A 17,793-nucleotide genomic window follows, 5' to 3' on the forward strand; every position below is an offset into this window, starting at 1 on the left:
ACATTGATTCAGTTGGGTCGGTTTTTGCATCAGTAGGCCGATCCGAACAAACTGTCGGCTGAAAAAAGTCTCTAGTGTGCGGGGGCTCTAATTGTGAAAAAAGTACAGTAGAACCCTCGCGGATCGCCCGAGGTTCCACTGTAATTCCAATTGCTGACAAAAGTCAAACTTTCATGATGTTGCTCTAGAATCCAAACATAGTAGACATTTGAATACTATTTCTGAAATCAAAGAAAAAATTAAACATTTTAGTTTTCGATATGTTCTGTTTTTTTCCTAATGCAATTAGCTTCTGTATATCCTCTTTCAACGTTATTCGTTGACACATTCATTTTTGTACCATTTGAGTAACTGACTGGTATGCCTGGTATGTGAACTTCCTATCTTCCAGGCTACTAACACAATCAAAGTTCAACACAACCAAAACCCGTGAATCTTCCCACCTTCTATTCTTCATCTCGATGTACAACGGTGAAACAGGCCGGAACAGATACAGCGATTGTACCGAGTTGCTTGTATGGTTCTAGCGCTGTGCATGGTGCTAGAACAGTTGTATGTCTGTCATAAGTATAAAACAAGATATCGCTTAAGAAATCATTCAAATGAGCATCCCAGTATCACGTATAATCACTATTTTAGTTTTGTTGAATTCAAATTAATTAATGATTTCCCATTTGAATTGTTTGTGATTTCGCGTTTATTACAATTCTGGGTTCAGTAATGTTTTCAATTATCGTTTCTATGAAACGTCGCGCAACATGCTTCAATAGTCTTCGTTCGACACTGTTCTTTATTTTATCAGCGGTTCATATTCCCGCAAATGACACTACTTAATCGGAAGCATTAGCTTTTTCGCGTATAGATGTCGTTGTTTCAAAATAATTGAAATATATCAGCTGCCATAAACTGGTTCCCATAATATACATATACAAAAAATTACCTTGGAATGCGAAACCAACTGCAATATACATGGTGTTACTTTAGCCCAGAATTCAAATAAGATTGCCATCGTGACGTTATGAGATTCTGTAGATGGCGTTGTTGCACAGGCAATTTGTTCCAGGTAAAGAGTCCATAGTTGACACAATGTGAAGGCATGAAACAGTGAGGACATGTGTAACACAGATGTTTTAGATTGTTCAGCAAATCCAGCAAATATGACTTGAATGTGATCTGCAATGTGACAGCTGGATTCTTGTGGTACAGGTTGGGTAACAGTATTGACAGGATGTTGAAGGTAATAATGAACTGTCGATCCATGGTGTCCGATGTTTCCGCCACGTTTATTCATTAGTGCAGTATGGGTCAGAGACCCCAGTAAAAGCCAAGACAAAAGTCGCATGTGACCGACGCATTCTGTAAATTCTTTTGGCCTGAAAAAGAAAAATGAAAGCATTAATATGGATAGGTTATATATTATATAGGTTATATTCAATTTGAAATTTGGGCTCCCACTAATTGACTTATCGGATCCAATCTATCATTTTATCGCTCACGTGTTACAAACAGAATGTCAAACATAATACTCCTTTTTTCATGCTGTAAACACACATCTTCGTCAATTTCTGGTTCAGAACTTTTAGAAATATGAAAAATACAAAATTATGTTGCTGCTAGACACGAAAAACTTCGAAAAACTTTGCAGCCAGAACGAACCAAGTACATGCTAGCTATTAACATAATATCATTACACAACAAATTAGTATTTTGTAACGGCTCTAATTTCATGAATTATATGAATTATATATATATATATATATATATATATATATATATATATATATATATATATATATATATATATATATATATATATATATATATATATATATATATATATATATATATATATATATATATATATTGACTCAGTTTTGCTGTTTTTGACAAAATAATATCTTAATTAATGAAAATAATTGGCAGCCCTTAGGTTGTCTTCCAGGAGCTGTCCGAAACAGAAAAATCTGTTAAAAATTCGGATCTGCCTTCTTGGAGAAAACGATCACTATCGTCCGATGCCATATTGTGGGATTATGGTTCGCTTTGGTTGAACGCAATTTCGTTTTTTTTACAGTCTGCTACACAGAATTTTTTTTGGAACTGTTGTAAATTATCCGAATGACATGGTCATTTTACAGTCGATAAATTTTTTTTCTGCATCCAATCGTGTATGTAAATCAATTTTGAAAAAATGGCGCTTGGTTCGTTTTGGCAGACCCTCGACCATATTGGGGAAATATTTCTAGTCGTATGTATTTTTTCTACCAATGTAATTATATTCTTATTATCAGAAGACACTTTAAAGTTAAGATGCTGAAAAGACGGTGAATTTATTTTTCGTTAACACATTCAGGTTTTTTTACTAAGCAAACGTTCATGGGTCCAATCGCAGAACTGTTCATTGTTTGATATTCTAATCTACCCTTTAAAATTACCTTTTACTATAAAATTCCTAGTACTTCTACCAAAACTCGTCATTATAATAACAGATTATTTTCAGACACAATTCTCTTTCAAGATTTTTCAACCACTTGCAAATATTTCTCCGTTACATGGCATAAATGTATGACATAGAAAATATGATAGAATAAAGACAGCCCTGAATCGGACAATTCCTTTCTCGAGTTTTGCTCTTATCAACACATTCGGCGATTCATTTTCATTTATATAAATAGAAGTAAATATAGGAGTGCGTTTTATCACATTAAAGAACATATTGTAGAACATATGCGAACTGAATTTTCCGAATTTTCCCATTTCCTTCAGAGTTTTCCGAAAATTTTCAATTGCCATGTTCGGTTGGAATACGTTTGGTTGAAATATGTGTATAATCATATAAAAAAAATTTCGTACCCAAAAACCCTCACATCCGAAATTTGGCTCCATTTGCTTAATTAGTTCTCGAGTTATTCAGAAATTTGTGTTTCATTCGTATTGCATCCCTCCCTTAGAGAGGTGGGAAGTGTGTTGAAACACTTAAGAAACGTTTCTCCTAAAACCTCCATATGCTAAATTTGGCTCCATTTGCTTGTTTAGTTTTCGAATTATGCGGACATTTGTGTTTCATTTGTATGGCAGTTCAAGGAGCTCTAACTATCATAAAAACCTTCTAAAATCACCTACATACCAATTTTCATGTCGATCGGATTTCCGAGTTCATAAGAATCAGAAAGACAGACAGAAATCCATTTTTGTATATATAGATTGTAGTGAGCTCGGAAATGTCTGCAACATGTTTTGAATATGTTCCGCTTTACTTTCGTTAATCGCATTCTTATGTTTTGCTGTAGTTGAGGTCAACTGACAAATTGGAAAAAAAAACTAGTTTTTGCGCATAGATGTCGTTGTTTAAATGCAATTGAAATATATCAGTTGCCATATAAGAAGTTACTTTCCTGGCTATATGCCAAGGAAATTTTACTTTGAATGCGAAACCAAATGTAATGGTAACGGCAACGGCGTTATTTTGGCCCATGAAATTCTGTAGATAGCGTTGTGTAGAGTTCAGAGAAATGAGCAATATTCAGAGAGCGAGAGAATTAGGGACGAGAGAGTCATTCACGCTTCAGGCGAAGATGTGCCGAACAAGTTTAGTTTAGTTTGAACTAGAGGCGCGCAAACCAGCTCATCATGAACAGCTCAGATCAACTCAGCTCATCTAAAAGTGCTGTTCTTTATGAACAGCTCTTCAGCTCAGTTGCCACTGTCGTCTGGTGGCGACTTTCAATTTGTATCCCAAACTCGATAGTGTAATCTCTATCAGACCAAAAGACACGAAGCCAGTTTTAAAATTTGAATGAAATTTTTCACACCACGTTATTAAATTACTTGAACCACGTATTCTTGACCCTTATTTAACCATTTTTCTATACGTTTCCGACATTTTTGCTGAGACTTTTCATTATAATATAGAGTTGTTTTCATAAACAATTTTCTTATGTGATTTTTTCACCTACAAACGCCTACAAACAAAGTGTTTTTCATTTAAATAGAATACTAATTTGATGCACAGAAGTTAATGTTCATACATAATTTTAAGTTTGAAAACGTGTACATTCTGCTTGAAAGTCAATTTTTATCTTTGGCGCCCCCTAAACTGGTAAACACAGCTGAATTGACGAATTTACGTTGGATTTACAACCAGATGGCGCAGCAAGTAAAATGAGGATGTTTTGTTTTTTTGGTATGAAATTCGTTCAAATTTTCTAGAAAAATCAGAATTTATCTTCAAATTTCTCGGTTTCATGTATTCTTTTTACGCTGAAAAAATTAGTTAGAAAATCATAATTTTATAATGTGCTATGTATATTACGAGGAATGGCTTGTTATAAGTATTGTAACTTTAATTTTTTCAACTAAGTAAACGATGAATAAGGTGTTTTGCGCTAAAAATACTGCAAATCCTTTTCGTATCGGCCCCTACATAATCAATGATATCAGTCAATTTGCTATGATATCGATTTCATCGCAATTAACCATAGTATCAATAACCGGTATGCATCATCAAACTTAAAACTTTCGAAGATTATCTATGACTTTGGTCAAATCGCGTGTTGAAACCATCGTAAATATACAAAACTCCAACTTTCTTACCTTATACTGACGACATTCAATGGCTGAAATGAATCTAAATTGCAATAAAATGAATAATCACCACCGAAGCCAAATAATCTTGCTTTTCAGTGCGTAAAATAAACAAACACCCTCACTTTTGTGGTTCTGAGCTCTAATGTAGATGTCGCATGAGTTGATTCAGCTTTGCGTAAATTCGTCAATACCGTCAACGCGAATATAGCAGTTGAAAAGACGGGGAACATCTGTAAGGGTGCTCATACACTGTTTGACCGAAGCCAAATATTTGACCCTTTTTGACAGATAAAATTTGGTGAACGTGTACTGATCAAATATTTTCTACACAAAACACGACAAGCAAATATTCAATTATTGGATGCCTAAAATATTTTTTCAGTCTGTTCTTCGAACCTGTCGGTACATGGTTAGGTTACCTTGAATATTTCAGTTGATTTTTTCCATGTTTGGTGTTTGATATTGTTTACTACTGTTGAAAATTGAAGAGTGGCAAACAAAATAGTGTTTGTACAAATATCAAATCAAACCTTATCTGTCAAAAAATATCAAATATTTGACCTCCGGGCAAACAGTGTACGGCCACCTTAACTGAACTGATGTCATAACACGAATAGTGATCCCCGATAATCGTTCGATTAATCGATTAATCGAATACCTTCTACAGAAATCGATTATTAATCGAACGAATACTGCACAACCAATAATCGAAGCGAACGAATAATGTGCGATTCACATAGAACGTTACGGAGAAGAACGTCTACGTTCCGTCAACGTCTACACCAATTCACACATGCAGTCAATACTTCCACCAACCCGTCATGCAAATGTCAAACGAATGATTTATTTAATGTTATTCATGGTGTCGCCATCTACAACAATTTTAAATTGCAATGCCCTCTTTCGAATCAGCATGCCTAGAATCAGTCCTAAATTTTGAAAAAATCAATGAAAATCATTGAATTAAAATGCTTGAACCCCGTAGTCCGACCCTTATTCAACAATAATATATAGACTATTTCTCTCAGCTAGGCGCGAATGATTTTCACTCCGAAATTTGGAAATAAGAGATAAAAAGTACAGTATGTTACTTATAATGCGACATGCCGAGGCACCATTTAGTGTCGCATTGGAGACAATTTTGACCAGTAATTGAACATTTGCGACAGGTGGCGACTTTCAAAGTGGGGCTATAATTTGGGCCCCGAACTCAATGTTTACAAAAATGTCCAATTAGAGGTAAAATATCTAATTAAACGTGTTGCATCACAGGTCTGTCCAATTAGCTAAATGTCGAATTAGATGTAAATTACTGTACAACCAAAATCAAAACAAAAGCCGTGACACAAAGCCCAGACAAAAACCAAACGAGCCGTCCGTCTCCGTCAATTATTCTTTTCTACAAATCCTGTCGATCGTTTTCGTTACGTTGCCGGTGTATGTGAATGTTTTCATAATAATTGCATGGTAGAATAACTGACGTAACGTGACGTGACGGGACGTGAACGTGACGTGGATGTTGTATGTGTGTAATCGCATTTAATTTACGTCGATTAATCGATCCAAACCCAGAGAGAAAAATACATACGGCCGCTGCAATTTCATCCTGAAAATCAATCATTATCTTTGATGCTCCCCTAAGTTCGTAAACGATGCTCAATGCCTTCAACGCGACTTTAGGGGAGCGTAAAAGATAATTATTGATTTTCAGGCGGAATGAACACTCTTTTCATTCCATATGGCTTTCTAGCAAATAAGAAATATTAGTCTAACTAATTATTTCTCTTCGTGTGACGAATAATCGATTAATCGATTATTTGGGGCGATTAATCGTATCGAATAACAAACTGCTGAAAACTATTCGATAAGCTGATGAACGATTAATTTCAAAAATCGGAGATCACTAAACGCGCTCAGTTCATTTGAATGTTATTAAGATAAGATCACACAATAGGGGGTCTTTTACGGACCAAATTTCTGACAGATAAGGACCAAATTTTTGTCAGTTGTTCTGATTTCTGATTGGCTGATTTTGATAAATTTTGTAAACAAAGCCGATTTTTTCAGTGTTGCCAATAAAAATGAATAGCGGTGGATTCGTATTGAAATTAGAAATGGTGAATTTAATGAATATTACGATATTTAGTTTAAAGGAAATGTGAAGGAATTATATGCTAGTTTATGTATGTGTTTTTTCACAATGGAGTAAAGTGAACGGTAAAACACTCTTTTGTTAGATTTAGCTTTAGTTAGGTCCCTAATGCGATTTCATATTTCGGAATATAATTTCCATTGCTAAGAAGAAATGGAAAGTCTCATCATTCACGATGCAGATGGGAGAGTTGTAGCTCTAGCTCGTAAATATGAAAAAAGAGATGGTTGATACCATCCAGTTTGTGTTTTGCTGACTACCAATTGTTACACTGCTGACATGTTCTTTCCCGCTGACTTATTTTGATGCTACGAGTTTTATTCTGTTCTGTCGAGAAAAGTTTTTGCTTCATCGACGGTGTACTCATAGTCGAATTCAATATTCATGTCATCCACATTGTCACTAAAATTAGATGAAGCTGAAATTCGATATGATGTCGATGCTGCTTCACTGTCCATCAATTTCTGGGCTGAGTATTCTTCTCACCGCTTTGATAGCAAGTCCATCAATCCAATAAAATGTTCTTGTGTATCGGCTGTATGCGAAGCATTCGGTACGACGGTCATGTATTGCGAAAGAGTCACGATTTTCAAGTTGTTTCTGAATAACAATGGGGTTGAGCGCCGTTCTTTTGCACGAATCAACGAGAAAAGATTCTCCAGACAATCTTGGAAGAGTTGTTATGGATATCACTATTATATTATAGACATGGTTATTTAAAAGACTTATTTTATCCTTTATCCTTTTTGAGATTGCCTTACTGAAAACATGCAAATTCATTAAATTCGCACCAACCAAATCCGAAGTTTTATAATATTTGGCAGCTCTGGCATCTTTATATCATGGCTTCGTTTTTGTACGACGAAGAAGAGTAAGAAGCCAGTTGTCTCATCTTGTCTTAGGAATGTTACAGCTCAGTGTGTGCAATTTTACAGCTCTTCTCTCTCCTGCATCATTATCTAAGTAAGCAGAAGAGCTGTTTGTTTTGACGTAGAACTACGTCCTTCATTAAGGGTGCCAAATCAGAAAACAGGTCACGTTTTTATGAAATAAAGTTAACGTAAATAACTGTTTTTGCCGTGAACGGATTCTGGCAATTTACATACCAAACGAATCGGAAATTCCCTAAGATTTGTTTGATATGCTATACAATACAATCCCATAGTGTGTATATGGTTTGAATTGATGAAAATTGGAAGCACTCCCATTTCCTCATGCAGTTATTCTGTCCATTTGTGTGCTTTCCCGAACAGAACTGTCAATGACGAGCAACTTGTCGGCGAGCAACGAAGGGGAAATCGTAAGATACAAAGTCTCCGTGAACAAACGAAAAAGAAGAAAAACGAAGGGGAATATTTGCCTAGAGTATAAACAATGGTTTTTGCTGAGGCAAACTTCATTCTTCGTGAGAACACCGACTGGACAACACCGTTGCTGGGCGAGCTGGACGGCGAGGGATCGAATGGTTTACTCAAGCCAATGGAGGTGGAGGAGTAATATGAGGAAAGAGTATAGTTTTCCGAGGACCTTTTTGAAGGCTAGAGACGAATGAACTGAAGAAGTTAAAAGTCTCTTTAATTCAACAAGGAAAGGAAGGAAAGGCAAACTTCCAGTATCGTTCTAGATACGAAACAATGAACATCGCTTGTTCTTCCTTGTTTTGCGCCGTCGCATGTCTTCGTTTCGGACTGAGCTGTGGACGCGACCAAATTACTCACTCGCTGATGTCTCTGGCATTGCAACCATTGCATCAAACTGACGCCATTCCATTGCATTGATGTTTTGAGCTACACAATTGTGTGGCGAATCCTCAAGCTAGGCTATCGTCAGCTCACTATGAAAAAATGTTCTGGAATTTTGTCAGTGATTTGGTTTCGCATGACTGTAGCAAAACTCTCTTCACAAAGGATGACAGCTTAGCTAATCCAGACTGGCAATATTAACAGAAAGATATTTTGTTGAGAAGAGCGCAAAACAGAGATAAGTGTGGGTATATTTAGTTGCTTCAAGCCATCGATATATGGACATTTGTGTGCGTACGTGCGTGCTTCATAACCCGTACGTAAAAATAGTGCATCTTCGCTACGCTGAAACCCCATCTGTAATGATAAATATAAACAAGGAGGGGAGATAGCGGGAGGGAATTATTTTGCTGAGGCAAATATTCAGCCTTTTTCCAAGCAGTTAACATTGTTTGTTTTCTGTCATCATAAAGGCTTCGTTGGTGCCTTTGACATTGCATCAATGCATTGAAACGACGTTATGGTGAAGCAGGTGTTAAGGTTGTGCACCACAAAAACTATTTGGGGAACACCAAGTTATTCAATAGGTTATAAAATGTATTTATTTGGGTTCGCGTGCAGATACAGTTTATTTCGCTTATTTAGTCACCAAGAAAGTAAATGTCGTTCTGGAATTTTGTATGCGATTTGGCTTCGCTTGCCAGTAGCAAAACTTTCTTTCTATCTCGAGCATGTATTGTTCTACGAGCACAAGAATGAATCATCAAACAATTATCGTCAAATGGTTCTACAATAAAAAAAACATTTCAGGGCGACCAAACTGGTAGAATGGTATTTAAAAATTTTCGTAGCATTATTAAATATTATCCGCAGTTATAAACAAGCGACTTGAATTAAACTACAACGTAGTTCTACGTCAACAATGCGGTCGTGTCTTGGACACAACCTCCTATAATTTTTTTTATCCAAAATATATATTTTATTAAGGCTCATATGGCGTCAGCCTAACGGGGCCGAGAGTTCAATATTTTGACAATGTTTGCTTAGACTATGTTAGTAATATGTAACCGATTACTCGCGGTTGACTCGAGGTTAGTATTACAAGTGTTCTCATAATTGGTATGTCGCAGTCTTCGATGCTCTGTACGTGTGCCCGACACGGGATACTTCCTATTGGGATGCAGCTGACCATTAATCAGCAACGCCCCCCTAGTCTGTACCCCATATCTAGCGTGGTGCGTCTTTCTCGACTCGAGGAATGAGTTTAAAAGAATGAGTGTGTGGTTAGTAATTACGGATTTTTGACAGAAGTAGTCTCGGAGAAAAGGTTCAATGATGCTAGATAGAGGCGACGCTATACTTCATTTGGTCTCTTTTGTGTGCAAGATAGCGGAGGTTTGATTTGATGAGAATGGATGTCCCGATAAGCCGTTCTGACTGAAATGACAGCAATCGCGGTTACCAGATTCGTACGTATGTTTGGTTTCGATGGGCTAATGCAGTGTCCTAGGAGGTATGGCAGTCCCAGCTTAATATTTGACAAAAAAATATGAAGCAGCAATAAAAAAGACGGGTGGTAATGTCGGGGACATAACCGGAGTGACGTAGGACTATACAAAGGAGACAGCTTTTGTTAAATATATATTTTAAATATATTGTTTTATTTTCTTCTCCTACGTGAATACCTATCTATCTGAAAAATGGATTAGTTTACTGTTTACTCTTTATGAATATGTTGATGGTTCTGAAAAGAACCTTTGGTGTTGTGTTTTTGTTATCACTCGATATTCCCATCATGTTCGGTTAAACCTTCCTGTTTAGCTATTGCGTTTGCCACTCGCCACAACTTTCACAGTTGGAAAATTTCTTCCCATCCAGCTTGTGACATGTGGTTCAGTAAATTACATTGAATGCGACATGCTGGAGAAACACTTTGCCACTCACTGAAACTAATTGTTGCCTTGATGAGCGCCGAACCGAAGCTGCTCTGTTCTTGATGCGGGTTTTCTGATTGTCGTGAGCAGCTTTGCAAGCCAACTCGAGCACTCCGACGGCCGAAACTCTATAATCGCTGTTAGGTATACTGGTGCTCCGGCACCAATCCGTTCGGCCTAGTTACCCTTGAGGAGCAATCAGTGAATGCGACCAACAGGGAACAGCACACCTGCACGATTCGAGTGGGACTTTGCCTTTCCCTTAACTTGTCCTCCTTTGTTACGTCCACGATGCCGATGCCGTACAACCACACGGGTTTACGGTTTGAAAGAAAATAAGATATTTTTTTGGGGTCCGCGTGTTTTATACTCTAGCGGTACACACTCACAGGATAGAGACAAATCGGCAGACTCAGCCAGAGGGGCGAGTCCAACGAGACGAACGAATGAGCGTTAAAAAGGAGCGATGGCAAAAAAATACATTCATTATGATTTGTTCGCTCGTTGGATTCACATGCAGGCTAAAAAGGGTCCTTTTCAGGATCACAAAATTATCTTCAATCTAAAGAGTTTATTGTTTTGTTATCATTATCAGTTTTGATATCCTCATCTTGTTCGGCTAAACCTTTCTGTTTAGCGATTGCATTTGCCACTCGCCACAGCTTTCACAGTTGGAAAATTTCTTCCCATCCAGCTTGTGACATATTTTACAGTAAATTACATTCAATGGCACGTCGCATTACCACCACTCAGTATCGGATTGGAGGTAATTTTAACCTGTAATTGAACATTTGCGATGACAGTGGTACAGTGTCGACTTTCAATGTGGGGTCATAATTTGGACCCCGAACTCTATGTTTACAAAAATGTCCAACTAAATATGTCGCATTACAGGTCCGTCCAATTAGCTAAATGTCGAGATAAGTGTAAATTACTGTACTTTCAATCTAGAAGCAATTTAAGAATTGGTGAAAATCAATAAGCTCAGAACAACTGCAAAATTCACATACTCATCAGATCCTGGCAAACAAATGATGAAAAAATCAATTTGTGTTTTATTATTTTTTGGATAATGTTTTAGAAAGCATTTAACTGTATTTCCTAAACTCTTTTTTGGAAGGTTTAATGGCCCTGAAAAGCGCCTTGTTTTATGGAATGGTTCCAATTTAGAAAACTCAGTACTCGTGGTTTTGAAAAAAACCATTTCGAACGCCCTCGATGCCGCCTTGTTCTGGATTTGCCACCAAAGCAGTTTGTATAAAGAACAAACTTTTTTCTTCTACTACCTGATGCCGTTTTGCGATTGCGTTTGCCACTCGCCACTCGCTGCAACTGCCTGTTGTCTTGATGTCCACCGAACCGAATGTGTTCTGTTCCGAATGCGGGTTTTCTTATCGTCGCGAGCAGCTTTGCCAGCTAACTCGATCACTTCGGCGGCCGAAACTATATAACGCCGTCTAGGTGGACTGGTGCACTGGTACTAACGCGCTCGGCCTAGCAACCCTTGCGGGGAACTCCAGATCAACACGAGCGGGATTTTGCTTTTCCCTTCACTTTTCCTCCTTTACCATGTCCAGACATGGCTGCTTGGGTTGGTTTGTGATGCGAACCGATGTGGTGTACGGTTTGAATGAGAATGATCGTTACGGCAGCGGAGCGGGGATTTTTAAGCTGACGAGCCAGCCGAGAATTACGCATGTGTGAGACTGCGACCAATGTTTCGTTAATTTTTTTCTTTTTCCTTTCCAATCGTGCTTCATTCTATTTCGCTGCTGCTCTGGTTGCCCGTTTTAGTCGGTACAATTTGAGGAGCACAAAATGGACCAATCAAAAATGGGCACATAGTGCATTTTGACAATGATTGATATTTCACAATTATTCAATTATTTATCTCAAGAAAAATGAAATGTTATTCTTTATGATAGATGCGTAGATATATTTCCTATCAATTGATGCAAAAACCTTTGCGATCTATTGAGAAATGCTCGAGTTCTAAGCGTTCCAAATCTTGCATTTTTTCCTACTTGTTCAGTGCCTAGATTTCCATTTCACCTCCTATATCTTCCGGTTAGACGTAGTCCTACGTCAAAAGGATCGAAGGATCGATAGGGAAATATAGAACAAACAGGTAGAAATAGGAAGTTAGGAGTAAAATGTAATGATGAATAAAAATCAGTTGGTATTTTAGCTTCAAGAGAACAAAATCTCTTTTATTTTAAATATATCACCTCCCGAACGTTAGTTATGTAACTGGCGCAGTCGAAAGCCCGGGGAGAGCGATAAATCGGTAAAAGTGTCAGTGCACGCATCGGAAAATCGAAGTGTGTGGTTCGCGACTCAGTGCAAATCGGAAGAATTTCGCCGCGAGTGAAGTGAACAAACGCAGCGATCAGGACGGAGCAACGTCGGACGAGAGATTTATTGCCACACCCGGAGCGAGCAACCTATCTGGACGCCCCCGCTCGTAAGCACCACTGGCGGAACACCAGTTGGTTCGAGGTGAGTCACCCAAAGGGTTTTCTTACAAATCTTTCGCTTCCCTCTTTTCTATCCGGCTACCTGGCAGAGGTACGCCATCCGCTATAGATAATAATTTCATTCCAACTAACACTAGGATAAGAAACAAAAAGGTGATTTGTTAATCACCATGTTCCGGTTATTGTTTGGAGAAAATTGATTCTTTACAGAAATGCCAGCAAAGAATCAATTTTCTCCAAACAATAACCGGAACATGGTGGGGTGCCCATCCAGGAGACCTCATTCAGTTGTACAAAACAACGATATTATCAGTGTTGGAATATGGCAGTTTTTGCTTCCGATCAGCTGCCAGGATTCATATTCTCAAGCTGGAGAGAATACAATATCGTTGCTTGCGTATAGCAATGGGGTGTTTGCATTCGACACATACGATGAGTCTCGAAGTCTTGGCAGGAGTACCCCCGCTTACTCTTCGATTCACAGAATTATCCTACAGATTTCTCATCCGTTGCAAGATCATGAATCCATTGGTGATTGATAACTTCGAAAATCTACTCCAACTGACTCCTCAGTCAAGTTTTATGTCTTTGTACCATGATTTCCTTACCCATGAAGTGCACCCTTCACCGGGCATCTCCAACCAATTTTGCTTCCCATACTTTTGCAATTCCTCTGTCAATTTTGATCTGTCCATGCGACAAAAAATCCATGGAATCCCAGATCATCTGCGCTCCGATTCTATTCCGCCGATATTTTCGGCAGAATATATCAAATATTTGACCTCCGGGCAAACAGTGTACGGCCACCTTAACTGAACTGATGTCATAACACGAATAGTGATCCCCGATAATCGTTCGATTAATCGATTAATCGAATACCTTCTACAGAAATCGATTATTAATCGAACGAATACTGCACAACCAATAATCGAAGCGAACGAATAATGTGCGATTCACATAGAACGTTACGGAGAAGAACGTCTACGTTCCGTCAACGTCTACACCAATTCACACATGCAGTCAATACTTCCACCAACCCGTCATGCAAATGTCAAACGAATGATTTATTTAATGTTATTCATGGTGTCGCCATCTACAACAATTTTAAATTGCAATGCCCTCTTTCGAATCAGCATGCCTAGAATCAGTCCTAAATTTTGAAAAATTCAATGAAAATCATTGAATTAAAATGCTTGAACCCCGTAGTCCGACCCTTATTCAACAATAATATATAGACTATTTCTCTCAGCTAGGCGCGAATGATTTTCACTCCGAAATTTGGAAATAAGAGATAAAAAGTACAGTATGTTACTTATAATGCGACATGCCGAGGCACCATTTAGTGTCGCATTGGAGACAATTTTGACCAGTAATTGAACATTTGCGACAGGTGGCGACTTTCAAAGTGGGGCTATAATTTGGGCCCCGAACTCAATGTTTACAAAAATGTCCAATTAGAGGTAAAATATCTAATTAAACGTGTTGCATCACAGGTCTGTCCAATTAGCTAAATGTCGAATTAGATGTAAATTACTGTACAACCAAAATCAAAACAAAAGCCGTGACACAAAGCCCAGACAAAAACCAAACGAGCCGTCCGTCTCCGTCAATTATTCTTTTCTACAAATCCTGTCGATCGTTTTCGTTACGTTGCCGGTGTATGTGAATGTTTTCATAATAATTGCATGGTAGAATAACTGACGTAACGTGACGTGACGGGACGTGAACGTGACGTGGATGTTGTATGTGTGTAATCGCATTTAATTTACGTCGATTAATCGATCCAAACCCAGAGAGAAAAATACATACGGCCGCTGCAATTTCATCCTGAAAATCAATCATTATCTTTGATGCTCCCCTAAGTTCGTAAACGATGCTCAATGCCTTCAACGCGACTTTAGGGGAGCGTAAAAGATAATTATTGATTTTCAGGCGGAATGAACACTCTTTTCATTCCATATGGCTTTCTAGCAAATAAGAAATATTAGTCTAACTAATTATTTCTCTTCGTGTGACGAATAATCGATTAATCGATTATTTGGGGCGATTAATCGTATCGAATAACAAACTGCTGAAAACTATTCGATAAGCTGATGAACGATTAATTTCAAAAATCGGAGATCACTAAACGCGCTCAGTTCATTTGAATGTTATTAAGATAAGATCACACAATAGGGGGTCTTTTACGGACCAAATTTCTGACAGATAAGGACCAAATTTTTGTCAGTTGTTCTGATTTCTGATTGGCTGATTTTGATAAATTTTGTAAACAAAGCCGATTTTTTCAGTGTTGCCAATAAAAATAAATAGCGGTGGATTCGTATTGAAATTAGAAATGGTGAATTTAATGAATATTACGATATTTAGTTTAAAGGAAATGAGAAGGAATTATATGCTAGTTTATGTATGTGTTTTTTCACAATGGAGTAAAGTGAACGGTAAAACACTCTTTTGTTAGATTTAGCTTTAGTTAGGTCCCTAATGCGATTTCATATTTCGGAATATAATTTCCATTGCTAAGAAGAAATGGAAAGTCTCATCATTCACGATGCAGATGGGAGAGTTGTAGCTCTAGCTCGTAAATATGAAAAAAGAGATGGTTGATACCATCCAGTTTGTGTTTTGCTGACTACCAATTGTTACACTGCTGACATGTTCTTTCCCGCTGACTTATTTTGATGCTACGAGTTTTATTCTGTTCTGTCGAGGAAAGTTTTTGCTTCATCGACGGTGTACTCATAGTCGAATTCAATATTCATGTCATCCACATTGTCACTAAAATTAGATGAAGCTGAAATTCGATATGATGTCGATGCTGCTTCACTGTCCATCAATTTCTGGGCTGAGTATTCTTCTCACCGCTTTGATAGCAAGTCCATCAATCCAATAAAATGTTCTTGTGTATCGGCTGTATGCGAAGCATTCGGTACGACGGTCATGTATTGCGAAAGAGTCACGATTTTCAAGTTGTTTCTGAATAACAATGGGGTTGAGCGCCGTTCTTTTGCACGAATCAACGAGAAAAGATTCTCCAGACAATCTTGGAAGAGTTGTTATGGATATCACTATTATATTATAGACATGGTTATTTAAAAGACTTATTTTATCCTTTATCCTTTTTGAGATTGCCTTACTGAAAACATGCAAATTCATTAAATTCGCACCAACCAAATCCGAAGTTTTATAATATTTGGCAGCTCTGGCATCTTTATATCATGGCTTCGTTTTTGTACGACGAAGAAGAGTAAGAAGCCAGTTGTCTCATCTTGTCTTAGGAATGTTACAGCTCAGTGTGTGCAATTTTACAGCTCTTCTCTCTCCTGCATCATTATCTAAGTAAGCAGAAGAGCTGTTTGTTTTGACGTAGAACTACGTCCTTCATTAAGGGTGCCAAATCAGAAAACAGGTCACGTTTTTATGAAATAAAGTTAACGTAAATAACTGTTTTTGCCGTGAACGGATTCTGGCAATTTACATACCAAACGAATCGGAAATTCCCTAAGATTTGTTTGATATGCTATACAATACAATCCCATAGTGTGTATATGGTTTGAATTGATGAAAATTGGAAGCACTCCCATTTCCTCATGCAGTTATTCTGTCCATTTGTGTGCTTTCCCGAACAGAACTGTCAATGACGAGCAACTTGTCGGCGAGCAACGAAGGGGAAATCGTAAGATACAAAGTCTCCGTGAACAAACGAAAAAGAAGAAAAACGAAGGGGAATATTTGCCTAGAGTATAAACAATGGTTTTTGCTGAGGCAAACTTCATTCTTCGTGAGAACACCGACTGGACAACACCGTTGCTGGGCGAGCTGGACGGCGAGGGATCGAATGGTTTACTCAAGCCAATGGAGGTGGAGGAGTAATATGAGGAAAGAGTATAGTTTTCCGAGGACCTTTTTGAAGGCTAGAGACGAATGAACTGAAGAAGTTAAAAGTCTCTTTAATTCAACAAGGAAAGGAAGGAAAGGCAAACTTCCAGTATCGTTCTAGATACGAAACAATGAACATCGCTTGTTCTTCCTTGTTTTGCGCCGTCGCATGTCTTCGTTTCGGACTGAGCTGTGGACGCGACCAAATTACTCACTCGCTGATGTCTCTGGCATTGCAACCATTGCATCAAACTGACGCCATTCCATTGCATTGATGTTTTGAGCTACACAATTGTGTGGCGAATCCTCAAGCTAGGCTATCGTCAGCTCACTATGAAAAAATGTTCTGGAATTTTGTCAGTGATTTGGTTTCGCATGACTGTAGCAAAACTCTCTTCACAAAGGATGACAGCTTAGCTAATCCAGACTGGCAATATTAACAGAAAGATATTTTGTTGAGAAGAGCGCAAAACAGAGATAAGTGTGGGTATATTTAGTTGCTTCAAGCCATCGATATATGGACATTTGTGTGCGTACGTGCGTGCTTCATAACCCGTACGTAAAAATAGTGCATCTTCGCTACGCTGAAACCCCATCTGTAATGATAAATATAAACAAGGAGGGGAGATAGCGGGAGGGAATTATTTTGCTGAGGCAAATATTCAGCCTTTTTCCAAGCAGTTAACATTGTTTGTTTTCTGTCATCATAAAGGCTTCGTTGGTGCCTTTGACATTGCATCAATGCATTGAAACGACGTTATGGTGAAGCAGGTGTTAAGGTTGTGCACCACAAAAACTATTTGGGGAACACCAAGTTATTCAATAGGTTATAAAATGTATTTATTTGGGTTCGCGTGCAGATACAGTTTATTTCGCTTATTTAGTCACCAAGAAAGTAAATGTCGTTCTGGAATTTTGTATGCGATTTGGCTTCGCTTGCCAGTAGCAAAACTTTCTTTCTATCTCGAGCATGTATTGTTCTACGAGCACAAGAATGAATCATCAAACAATTATCGTCAAATGGT

The sequence above is a fragment of the Toxorhynchites rutilus genome, chromosome 1, assembly GCF_029784135.1.
Source record: "Toxorhynchites rutilus septentrionalis strain SRP chromosome 1, ASM2978413v1, whole genome shotgun sequence".
NCBI lineage: Eukaryota > Metazoa > Arthropoda > Insecta > Diptera > Culicidae > Toxorhynchites > Toxorhynchites rutilus.